This window comes from Capricornis sumatraensis, chromosome 16 (genome assembly GCF_032405125.1).
Source record: "Capricornis sumatraensis isolate serow.1 chromosome 16, serow.2, whole genome shotgun sequence".
Classification (NCBI taxonomy): Eukaryota; Metazoa; Chordata; class Mammalia; order Artiodactyla; family Bovidae; genus Capricornis; species Capricornis sumatraensis.
In genome coordinates this window covers 18,580,369-18,592,785 of record NC_091084.1, presented here as the reverse complement: position 1 = coordinate 18,592,785, position 12,417 = coordinate 18,580,369, and the positions used below count along the sequence as shown (strand labels likewise).

The 12,417-nt window shown below is 38.0% G+C and overlaps 1 protein-coding gene across 1 annotated transcript in view; it reads right to left on the bottom strand.

The window, feature by feature from the left end:
• GUCY1A2 (guanylate cyclase 1 soluble subunit alpha 2) overlaps nucleotides 1-12,417 on the bottom strand; it is a 474,198-nt gene that overhangs the window by 168,075 nt on the left and 293,706 nt on the right. The gene's annotated exons all lie outside the window — the stretch shown is intronic.

Sequence of the window (12,417 nt, the reverse complement as noted above, 5' to 3'; positions counted from 1 at the left end):
AGAGTTTCCTCATCTGCACAATGGCACTGATAGCAACTGTCTCAGACAGTTGTGTGAAAATTAATGAGCTGGTGAGGGTAAATAGTTTAAGCTAGAATGACCATGTAAGAGCTCCGGAAACCTAGCTGTGATTGTAAATGATATTAGATAATTGTAAGATAGTGCTGTGGAAGCACAGAAAAGAGAGGTCCAAAGCAAGCCCCTTTCTCAGAGGAAGCATCCAGAATCATCTGGAAGAATAATTAGGAAATGTTAAGGCTACCATGGGTACTAAATCATGATGAAAAAGAGACTGAATGTTACTTTAGGACTATGAATTTATCCTTTGAGTGATGAGAACTCATCCTTGCCAAATGATTCCAAGCAAGAAAGCAAGGTCATATTTGTGTTTTCCAACCATGGTCCTGCAGTAGCTGTTGCAGGCTCAATCTACGTGGACCAGCATCCCGCAGGCCTCTCAAGGAGGTTGCATAAACGCCCGTGGCTGTCAGCCTACAACTTCCTGCAGGCGACTCTATCTGGCTCCTCTTGCGTGCAGTGACCGCCTGCTTCTGTAGGAGTACTCTGGGCTTTTTGGCAGTGTTTACAGTTACTCAACCAGATTAGATGTGGGTTGCAAATCCAGGAAATAAAGAATCACAGGCCTGTGCTATACTCGGCTCTGGGAACTTCACTTTGGGACCATCCTTAGCCCACAGGAACCTACGTATCTTTGTAGTTTCCTAAGTGATGATTTGATGATAGCCAGATGGGGTGGAAATTTTGCAGGCCTCCTTAACTGTTCCTTTGCTTATTAACCTACCTTCTTCCCCCAAGGAATCGACACATCTACAGCCTAGATGAATGGTCATCTCATCCTGCATAGCTGGTTGTCTACTGATATCTCATCTTAGATGGCTCAACAGCATCTAAATGAACCTATCCAAAATGGAACTCTTCACCCTAACCCCCTTTATCTCCACCCTGATCTTTCTCATCTAGACACATGGTTCTAACCAGACCTTTGATTCCTTTGTTCTCCTTGTCCAATGCAGACCTGTTGGTTTTATCACTTTTGCCCTCCACTCTAGTCCAAGTCTCTTTTATCTCTACCCTGAATAACTATTCTTAATAAACTCCTTAACAGGTTAAAAAAAAAAGAAAGAAAAAAGAAAGAAAAAGATAAAAAGAAAGAAAATGCAGATGAACCAGAGATTAAATTGCCAACATCTGCTGGATCATAGAAAAAGCAAGAGATCTCGTTCCAGAAAAACATCTACTTCTGCTTCAATGATTACGCTAAAGCCTTTGACTGTGTAGATCACAACAAACTGGAAAATTCTTAAAGAGATCAAAATACCAGGCCACCTTACCTGCCTTGTGTGAACCCTATATTCAGGTCAAGAAACAACAGTAAGAATTGGACGTGGAACAACGGACTGGTTCCAAATTGGGAAAGAAGTAAGTCAAGGCTGTATATTGTCACTCTGCTTATTTAACTTACATGCAGAGCACATCATGCGAAATACTGGGTTGGATGAAGCACAAGCTGCAAGAAAAGCTATGACAAACCTAGACAGCATATTGAAAAGCAGAGACATTACTTTGCCTACAAAGGTCTGTATGGCCAAAGTTATGGCTTTTTCAGTGTCATGTATGGATGTGAGAGCTGGACAATAACAAAGGCTGAGTGCTGAAGCATTGATGCTTTTGAACTGTGGTGCTGGAGAAGACTGTTGAGAGTCTCTTGGACTGCAAGGAGATCAAACCAGTCAATTCTGGAGGAAATCAATTGTGGATACTCAATGGAAGCACTGATGCTAAAGCTGCAAGTCCAAAACTTTGGCCACTTGATGTGAAGAGCTGACTCACTGGAAAAGAGTGAAGGCAGGAGGAGAAGGGGATGAAAGAGGATGAGAAGGTTGGATGGCATCACTGACTCAATGGACATGAATTTTAGAAAGCTTCCGAGATGGTGAAGGACAGGAAAGCCTGGCACACTTCAGTTCATAGGTTCACAAAGAGTCGGACACGACTGAGTGACTGAACAACAACTTCTGCATTCTCACGAGTAACAGGTAAATTTTATGATTCTCGATGCTGAAGACTTCTGATGTATGATGTGAGTTAAAAATATACAAAATCTACCCAGACTTTTAAAAAAGTGCCAATAAGCCTTCAGAATGGAGGAAAGCAGTCCTATTCTGAACTCCAGCCATTCCCATATAACCCTCCTCTGACTTTCACTGTAATCATGGGGGTAAAATCTTCTCCAGATATTTCTTTATTTTTCAGAACTTCAGATTAAAACCCCCAGCTGACCTCTCCCAACCCTACACACACACACTAAATGCTTCGAGTCATGTGGCACAGTAGGTATTCAATGACCCAAAGTTTGTTATTAAATACATCCAAGTATATTCATTGTGCATAATGGTTTAACAGTTCAAATGGAGACAAGTTTAACTAAGGAATTACTGATAAAAATACTTCAAAAATCTCCTCCTTCGTTAAAAAAATCTAATTACACTAATTTTGATTGGTATTTCTGACCCAAATACTACTTCTTTCAAGAATGCCTCTATAGTGCTCAAGTGATACAGCACATTGAAAAAGAGGTCATGGATATAAATAGAACAGTGATTTAGCCTGGGAACTACTCCCAAATGAGGGGAAATGGGTTCTAAATGCCTACCTAGCAAAGAAAGCTCTTCTGATAAAACTCCTAGTAGATCTATTAATGCAAATTCCAGTTCCTGCATAAGAATGTCAATCATGTGGAAAACAATATTGCCAAGCCTTAGACTGTTTATCACAAGGGTTATTAAATATTGAGATATGTTAGGATTTTATATATAGATATAGATGGGCTTTCCTGATGGCTCAGTAATAAAGAATCTACCTACAATGCAGGAGACATGGATTCGGTCCCTGGGTTGGGAAGTTCCCTTGGCGAAGGAAATGGCAACCCACTCCAGTATTCTTGCCTGGGAAATTCCATGGACAGAAGAAAAGCCTGGCATCCTATAGATTATGAGGTTGCAGAAGTGTCAGCCATGACTTAGCAACTAAATAACTATGATACATATAGATGATAAGACAGATTAATAGATAAATTTTTTTCTGGTCAAAATTTTGCTGTAAATCCTCAAGTTAGATGTGGCAATTGAAAATTTCTTTCTGCTACATAGCAGACTCTCCTGTAAGACCTTCAATAATATGGCTCTAATATCCTACCCTTATCCATCACTGTCATCCTAATTTATTCCATGCTTCAATTTATATGAATAACTCAATGTTATTTGCAAACTTTCTGTATTTCCACCACCTATATTTATATCCAGTTATTTCTCTCCATGGAATCCACACATTCACTGTTTATAAAATAATTATTGAGCTTATGATTTTTTAGAAAAAGTTTTCCAGAGATTCTTGACTTATCATAACTTTAATGTGTCCCCAGAGAATAGTGAATGTCTGCTGCATTTTCAGTAAATACATAATTAGTGCTAAATCAAGTTAGTTGATGTCACGAAAGTGAATAACTTCAAGACTTACTACAAAGCTACAGTAATTTGGACAATATGGTATCAGTAAAAGAATACATAAACAAATCAGTGAAACAGAATAGAGTCCAGAAGCAGACACCATAAATATAGTCCACTGATCTTTGACAAAGGGACAAAGGAAACACAATGGAGCAAAGATAGTGTCTTTAACAAATTGTGCTGTAACAACTGGACATCTACATACAAAAATATGAATCTAGACACCTATCAAATAAATTAAATGGAGGGTAGATCTAAATGCAAAATAAAAACCTATGCAACTCCTAGAAGATAACATAAGAGAAAAACTAGATGACCTTGGCTATGGTGATGCTTTTTTTGATAACACCACAAAAGATACAATCTATGAAAGAAAGAAGTGATAAACGGTACTATATTAAAACTAAAAATTTCTGTCCTGAGAAAGATAATGTCTAAAGAATTAGAGGACACATCACACGGAGAAAACACTTGGGAAACATATCTGATAAAGGATTAATATCTAAAATATTTAAATAGCTCAATAATAAAGAAAAAAATCCAATGTAAAAATTAGTCTAAGACTGTAATACACACTTCACAGAGAAGATATATAGATTGCAAATAAACACATTAAAAGATGGTCCATATTATATATCATCAAAGTGAAAGTGAAGTCACTCAGTCGTTCCGACTCTGCAACTCTATCAACTGTAGCCTGCCAGGCTTCACTGTCCATGAGATTTTCCAGGCAAGAATACAGGAGTGGGTTGCCCTTTTCTTCTCCAGGAGATCTTCCTGACCCAGGGATATATCATCAGGGAAATGCAAATTTGAACACAGTGAGGTACCATTATAAACTTATTTGAATGATAAAAATCCTGAACACTGGCTGTGTTGCTGGTGAGGATATGGAGCAACAGGAACTCAGACATTGCTGGTGGAATTAAAAATGGTACAGCCTCTTTGCATTGGGAGAAATATCAATAACCTCAGGTACACAGATGACACTACCCTTATTGCAGAAAGTGAAGAGGAACTAAATAGCCTTTTGATGAAAGTGAATGAGGAGACTGAAAAAGCTGGCTTAAAACACAACATTCAAAAAATGAAGATCATGGCATCTAGTCCCATCACTTCTTGGCAAACAGATGGGGAAACGATGGAAACAGTGACAGACTTTATTTTCTTGGGCTCCAAAATCTCCGTGGAGGGTGACTACAACCATAAAATTAAAAGATGTTTGCTCCTTGGAAGAAAAGTTATGACAAATCTAGACAGTATATTAAAAAGCAGAGACACTACCTTGCCAACAAAGGTCTGTCTAGTCAAAGCTATGGTTTTTCCAGTAGTCATGCATGGATGTGAGATTTGGACCATAAAGAGGGCCTGAGCGCTGAAGAATTGATGCTTTTGAACTGTGGTGTTGGAGAAGACTCTTGGACTGCAAGATCAAACTAGTCAATCGTGGAGGAAATCAATCCTGAATATTCATTGGAAGGACTGATGCTAAAGCTGAAGCTCCAATACTTTGGCCACCTGAGGCAAAAAGTCGACTCACTGGAAAAGTCCCTGATGCTGGGAAAGATCGAAGGCAGGAGGAGAAGGGAACAACAGACGACAGGATGGTTGGATGGCATCACTGACTCAATGGACATGAGTTTGAGATAATCCGGGAGATGGGGAAGGACATGGAAGTCTGGCATGCTGCAGTCCATGTGGCTGCAGAGTGTGACATGACTGAGTGACGGAACAACAGTAACAACAGCCTCTTTCGAAGACAGTTTGGTTCTTTCTTACACTACTATTCAAATTCTTATGACACAATCTTTTCAGCAATCAGTATTTACCCAAAGAAGTTGAAAATATATATCTATGTAAAAATTTACATATGGAAGCAAGTGAGATATCATTCAGTAGGTGAGTAAATAAACAAACTGGTACACTCAGACCATGGAATATTATTAAATAAATGTTATTGCATCATGACAAGACAGAGAAATCTTGGATGCATGTAACTAAGTGAAACAAGTCAATCTGAAAGGTCTACACATTATATGATTTAAACTATACAACATTCTGTGAAAGACAGAATTATGGAGACAATAAAATTTTGTTGCTGGAGGTTGAGAGAGATGAGTAGATGAAGCACAGAGGATTTTTAGGGCAGTGGATATATTCTGTACAATACTATAATGATGGATATAAATCATTATATATTTGCCCAAATCCATATAATGTACAATGTCAAAACTACCAACTTGGTAATTATGACTTGTCAATGGGTTCATCCTTCATCACTTATCATTCTAGTGAGTGATGTTTATAGTGTAGAAGGCTATACATGTGTAAGGTTACTGGTATAATGGGAAATCTCTGTACCCTCTGCTCAGTTTTATTGTAAAGCTAAAACTACTCTAAAAAAATAAAATCTTTTTTTAAGTGAATAGTGTAGACAAATTAGCAAATTAAATGGAAATACTTCACTAAGAATTTGATTTTTAAAAGATAATTAAACTTCTGTAAATCCTATCATCCTCAGATTATCTATGTAAATGCTAGCTTTTATCCCCTTAAATTGAATATGGTTTTTAAAAATACATTTTTCCTTTAAAAAATTAAGAAAATAAAAAATACATTTTTCCCAACCTTTCATGAGTCAAATTTCTAAATCCATCTTTATGCCATATCTTTTCTGAAAGTATTTGCAATCCTTCAGTGCAAATAGGATGCCATCATTGCTTCTTTTAGAACCAAAATAAAACTTGGTTTCTTCACCTTTTATTCTGCAGTCATTTGTGTTCATACTTTCTCTAATATCATTTTATCTAGACTGTTAAGTCTAATTTTGAAGGCAGAAACAATACTTTATTTATCTTTTCACTTTTAAAGTATTTTTCTATTTTATTTTTTACTATCAAGACTCTGGTTTTCTTTTTTAGACCATTATTTTCATTGAAATAATTGCTTTACAATATTGTATTAGTTTCTGCTGTACAACAAGGTGAATCAGCTATATGTATACATATATTCCATTCTTCTTGAATCTCTGTCTGGCTCCATTCCCCACGCCACATTCTAGGTCTTCACAGGGCAACAAGCTGAGATCCCTATTTTATACAGCAGCTTCCCAGTCAGTTCAGGGGCTCAGTCGTGTCTGACTCCTTGCAACCCAATGGACTGCAGCATGCCAGGCCTCCCTGTCCATCACCAACGTTCTGAGTTTACGCCAACTCATGTCCATTGACTCGGTGATGCCATCCAACCATCTCATCCTCTGTCATCTCCTTCTCTTCCCGCCCTCAATCTTTCCCAGCATCAGGGTTTTTTCAAATGAGTCAGTTCTTTGCATCAGGTGGCCAAGTATTGGAGCTTCAAAATCAGTCCTCCCAATGAATATTCAGGACTGATTTCCTTTAGGATGGACTGGTTAGATCTCCTTGCAGTCCAAAGGACTCTAAAGAGTCTTCTCCATCACCACAGTTCAAAAGCATCAATTCTTTGGTGCTCAGCTTTCTTTACAGCTCTCACATCCATACATGACTTCTGGAAAAACCATAGCCTTGACTAGATGGGCCTTTCTTGGCAATGTAATGTCTCTGCTTTTTAATATGCTGTCTAGGTTGGTCATAACTTTTCTTCCAAGGAGTAAGTGTCTTTTAATTTCATGGCTTAAGTCACCATCTGCAGTGATTTTGGAGCTCCAAAAAATAATGTCGGCCACTTTCCATTGTTTCCCCATCTATTTGCCATGAAGTGATGGGACTGGATGCCATGATACTAGTTTTCTGAATGTTGAGATTTAAGTCAACTTTTTCACCCTCTTCTTTCACTTTCATCTAGAGGCTCTTTAGTTCTTCACTTTCTGCCATAAATCTGGTGTCATCTGTATATCTAAGGTTATTGATTTTTCCCAGCAACGTTGATATCAGGTTGTGCTTCATCCAGCCCAGTGTATATCATGATGTATTCTGCATATAAGTTAAATAAGGAAGGAGACAATATACAGCCTTGATGTACTCTTTTTCCTATTTGGAACCAGTCTGTTCAATGTCCAGTTCTAACTGTTACTTCCTGACCTGCATACAGGTTTCCTAGGAGGCAGGTCAGGTGGTCTGGTATTCCCATGTCTTTCAGAATTTTCTACAATTTGTGGTGATCCACACAGTCAAAGGCTTTGGCATAGTCAATAAAGCAGAAATAGATGTTTTTCTGGAATTCTCTTGCTTTTTCAATGATCCAGTGGATGTTGGCAATTTGATCTCTGGTTCCTCTGCCTTTTCTAAATCCAGCTTGAACATCTGAAAGTTCATCATTCATGTACTATTGAGGCCTGGCTTGGAGAATTTTGATCATTATTTTACTAGAGTGTGAGATGAGTGCAATTGTGCAGTAGTTTGAGCATTCTTTGGCATTGCCTTTCTTTTTTTTTTTTAATATAAATGTATTTATTTTCATTGGAGGTTACTTTACAATATTGTATTTGTTTAGCCATGCATCAACATGAATATGCCACAAGGTATACATGTATTCCCCATTCTGAACCCCCCTCCCACCTTCCTCCCTGTACCATCCCTCTGGATCGTCCCAGTGCACCAGCCCCAAGCATCCAGTATCATGCATTGAACCTGGACTGGTGATTCATTTCATATATGATGTTATACATGTTTCAATGCCATTCTCCCAAATCATCCCACCCTCTCCCTCTCCCTCTGAGTCCAAAAGACTGTTCTATACACCTGTGTCTCTTTTGCTGTCTCACATACAGGGTTATCATTACCGTCTTTCTAAATTCCATATATATGCATTAGTATACTGTATTGGTGTGTTTCTTTCTGGCTTACTTCACTTGGTAATAGGCTCCAGTTTTATTCACCTCATTAGAACTGATTCAAATGTATTCTTTTTAATGGCTGAGTAACATTCCATTGTGTATATGTACCACTGCTTTCTTATCCATTCGTCTGCTGATGGACATCTAGGTTGCTTCCATGTCCTGGCTATTATAAACAGTGCTGTGATGAACATTGGGATAAACATGTCTCTTTCAATTCTGGTTTCCTCAGTGTGTATGCCCAGCAGTGGAATGCTGGGTCATAAGGCAGTACTATTTCCAGTTTTTAAAGGAATCTCCACACTGTTCTCCATAGTGGCTGTACTAGTTTGCATTCCCACCAACAGTGTAACAGGGTTCCCTTTTCTCCACACCCTCTCCAGCATTTATTGCTTGCAGACTTTTGGATCGCAGCCATTCTGACTGGCATGAAATGGCACCTCATTGTGGTTTTCATTTGCATTTCTCTGATAATGAGTGATGTTGAGCATCTTTTCATGTGTTTGTTAGCTATCTGTACGTCTTCTTTGGAGAAATATCTATTTAGTTCTTTGGCCCATTTTTTGATTGGATCATTTATTTTTTCTGGAATTGAGCTGCAGCAGTTGCTTGTATATTTTTGAGATTAGTTGTTTGTCAGTTGCTTCATTTGCTATTATTTTGTCCCATTCTGAAGGCTGTCTATTCACCTTGCTTTTATTTTCCTTTGTTGTGCAGAAGCTTTTAAGTTTAATTACATCCCATTTGTTTATTTTTGCTTTTATTTCCAGTATTCTGGGAGGTGGGTCATAGAGGATCCTGCTGTGATTTATGTTGGAGAGTGTTTTGCCTATGTTCTCCTCTAGGGGTTTTATAGTTTCTGGTCTTACGTTTAGATCTTTAATCCATTTTGAGTTTATTTTTGTGTATGGTGTTAGAAAGTGATCTAGTTTCATTCTTTTACAAGTGGTTGACCAGTTTTCCCAGCACCACTTGTTAAAGACATTGTCTTTAATCCATTGTATATTCTTGCCTCCTTCGTCAAAGGTAAGTTGTCCATAGGTGCATGGATTTATCTCTGGGCTTTCTATTTTGAGCAAATTCTTCCAGAAAATTTAAGAGGAAGGTAAACTTCCAAACTCGTTCTATGAGGCCACCATCACCCTAATACCAAAACCGGACAAAGATGCCACAAAGAAAGAAAACTACAGGCCAATATCACTGATGAACATAGATGCACAAATCCTTAACAAAATTCTAGCAATCAGAGTCCAACAACACATTAAAAAGATCACACACCATCACCAAGTGGGCTTTATCCCAGGGATGCAAGGATTCTTCAATATCTGCAAATCAATCAATGTAATTCACCACATTAACAAATTGAAAAATAAACGCCATATGATTATCTCAATAGATGCAGAGAAAGCCTTCGACAGAATTCAACATCGATTTATGATAAAAACTCTCCAGAAAGCAAGAATAGAAGGAACATACCTCAACATAATAAAGCTATATATGACAAACCCACAGCAAACATTATCCTCAATGGTGAAAAATTGAAAGCATTTCCCCTAAAGTCAGGAACAAGACAAGGGTGCCCACTCCCACCACTGCTATTCAACATAGTTTTGGAAGTTTTGGCCACAGCAATCAGAGAAGGAAAAGAAATAAAAGGAATCCAGATTGAAAAAGAAGAAGTAGAACTCTCACTGTTGGCAGATGACATGACTCTACATAGAAAACCCTAAAGACACCACCAGAAAATTACAAGAGCTAATCAATGAATATAGTAAAGTGGCAGGATATAAAATCAACACACAGAAATCCCTTGCATTCCTATACACTAATAATGAGAAAATAGAAAGAGAAATTAAGGAAACAATTCCATTCACCATTGCAACTAAAAGAATAAAATACTTAGGATATATCTACCTAAAGAAACTAAAGACCTACATATAGAAAACTATAAAGCACTGGTGAAAGAAATCAAAGAGGACACTAATAGATGGAGAAATATACCATCTTCATGGATTGGAAGAATCAATATAGTGAAAATGAGTATACTACCCAAAGTAATCTACAGATTCAATGCAATCCCTATCATGCTACCAACGGTATTTTTCACAGAGCTAGAATAAATAATTTCACAATTTGTATGGAAATACAAAAAACCTCGAATAGCCAAAGCAATCTTGAGAAAGAAGAATGGAACTGGAGGAATCAACCTACCTGATTTCAGGCTCTACTACAAAGCCACAGTCATCAATACAGTATGGTACTAGCACAAAGACAGAAATATAGATCAATAGGCATTGCCTTTCTTTGGGATTGGCATGAACTGAGCGTCCAGTCCTGTGCCACTGCTGAGTTTTCCAAATTTGACAGCATATTGAGTGCAGCACATTCACAGCATCATCTTTTAGGATTTGAAATAGCTCAACTGGAATTCCATCACTTACACCAGATTTGTTCTTAGTGATGCTTCCTAAGACCCACTTGACTTCACATTCCAGTATGTCTGGCTCTAGGTGAGTGATCACACCATTGTGATTATCTGGGTCGTGAAGATCTTTTTTTTTTTTTTGTATAATTCTTCTGTGTATTCTTGCCACCTCTTCTTAGTATCTTCTGCTTCTGTTAGGTCCATACCATTTCTGTCCTTTATTGAGCCCATCTTTGCATGAAATATTCCCTTGGCTTCTAAATCTAATTCTCTTGAAGAGATTTCTAGTCTTTCCCATTCTATTGTTTTCCTCTATTTCTTTGCACTGATCATGGAGGAAGGGTTTCTTATCTCTCCTTGCTATTCCTTGGAACTCTGCATTCAAAGCGGTATATCTTTTCTTTTGTTCTTTGCTTTTCGCTTCTCTTCATTTCATGGCTATTTGTAAGGCCTCCTCAGAGAGCCATTTTTCTTTTGCATTTCTTTTTCTTAGGAATGGTCTTGATTTCTGTCTCCTGTATCTCCACCCATCAACAGAATACTGGATTAAAGATTTACTGAGCATGGCCCTGCCATCAGAACAAGACCCAGTTTTCCCCTCAGCAGCTTCCCACTAGCAATCTATCTTGGGCATGGCAGTATATATATGTTAATCCCAATCTCCCAAATTGCCCCACCACCCTTCAACAACTCTGTGGGTTCACATGTCTGTTCTCTACATCTTTGTCCCTTTTCCTACCCTGCAAATAAGTTCATCTGTACCATTTTTTAAAATTAGTTTTAAGATATATTTTAAGTCCAATAGGGCCTAGCACCTTGCTAACATAATAGACATGTAGAGAATTATGATTGAGTCAAATTGCATTATAAATGCTTACAGGAAGAGCTAGGTCAATATAGACAATGTGTGAATTACCTTTCCAAATCATAGTCATTGTTACATGGCTCTAAAACATTTAGTCAATACAGTTCAAGCCTACATAATTCCAAAACAAGAACATATTCAGGTGACCAGGTGATTTGCATGAATGATGAAAGAGAAATATTTCCAATATTAAGTAGACAAAACTGACCACTTACTTCAAGATTCCAGCACTGACTCTTGTACATGTCTAACCAGTCCAGGTAATGGTATCACCATCCTTCGACTGAATTAATATGTTTGACTATTTCCCACCCACCCCTCACTTACTACTGTTGAAATTATTTCTTTTAAAGCACATCTACTTGGGTCACTCTTGTATTCAAAATTCTTCAATGTCTTCACCTTGCTTTTATGACTAAGAACATAAACATGGAAATAGTTGAATTTCAGTAAATACCTGTACATTCTACCTCCTACCTACTTCTTATACAGTTAGCTTGTCTTACTGTTCTCTCCCCTTCATGGACCACTGCCTTACCACAGCGAAGGGACTTTCTTAACTCAATGGAGCTATGAGCAATGCCATGCAAGGCCACCCAAGGCAGGCAGGTCATAGTGGAGAGTTCTGACAAAATGTGGTTCACTGGAGGAGGAAATGGCAAGCCACTCCAGTATTCTTGCCACCAGAAACCCATGAACGGTATAAAAAAGTAAAAAGATACAGAAGATACAAAGATACAAAAGACACAAAAAAGATACAAAAAGACATCAGCGGATGAGCCCCCAG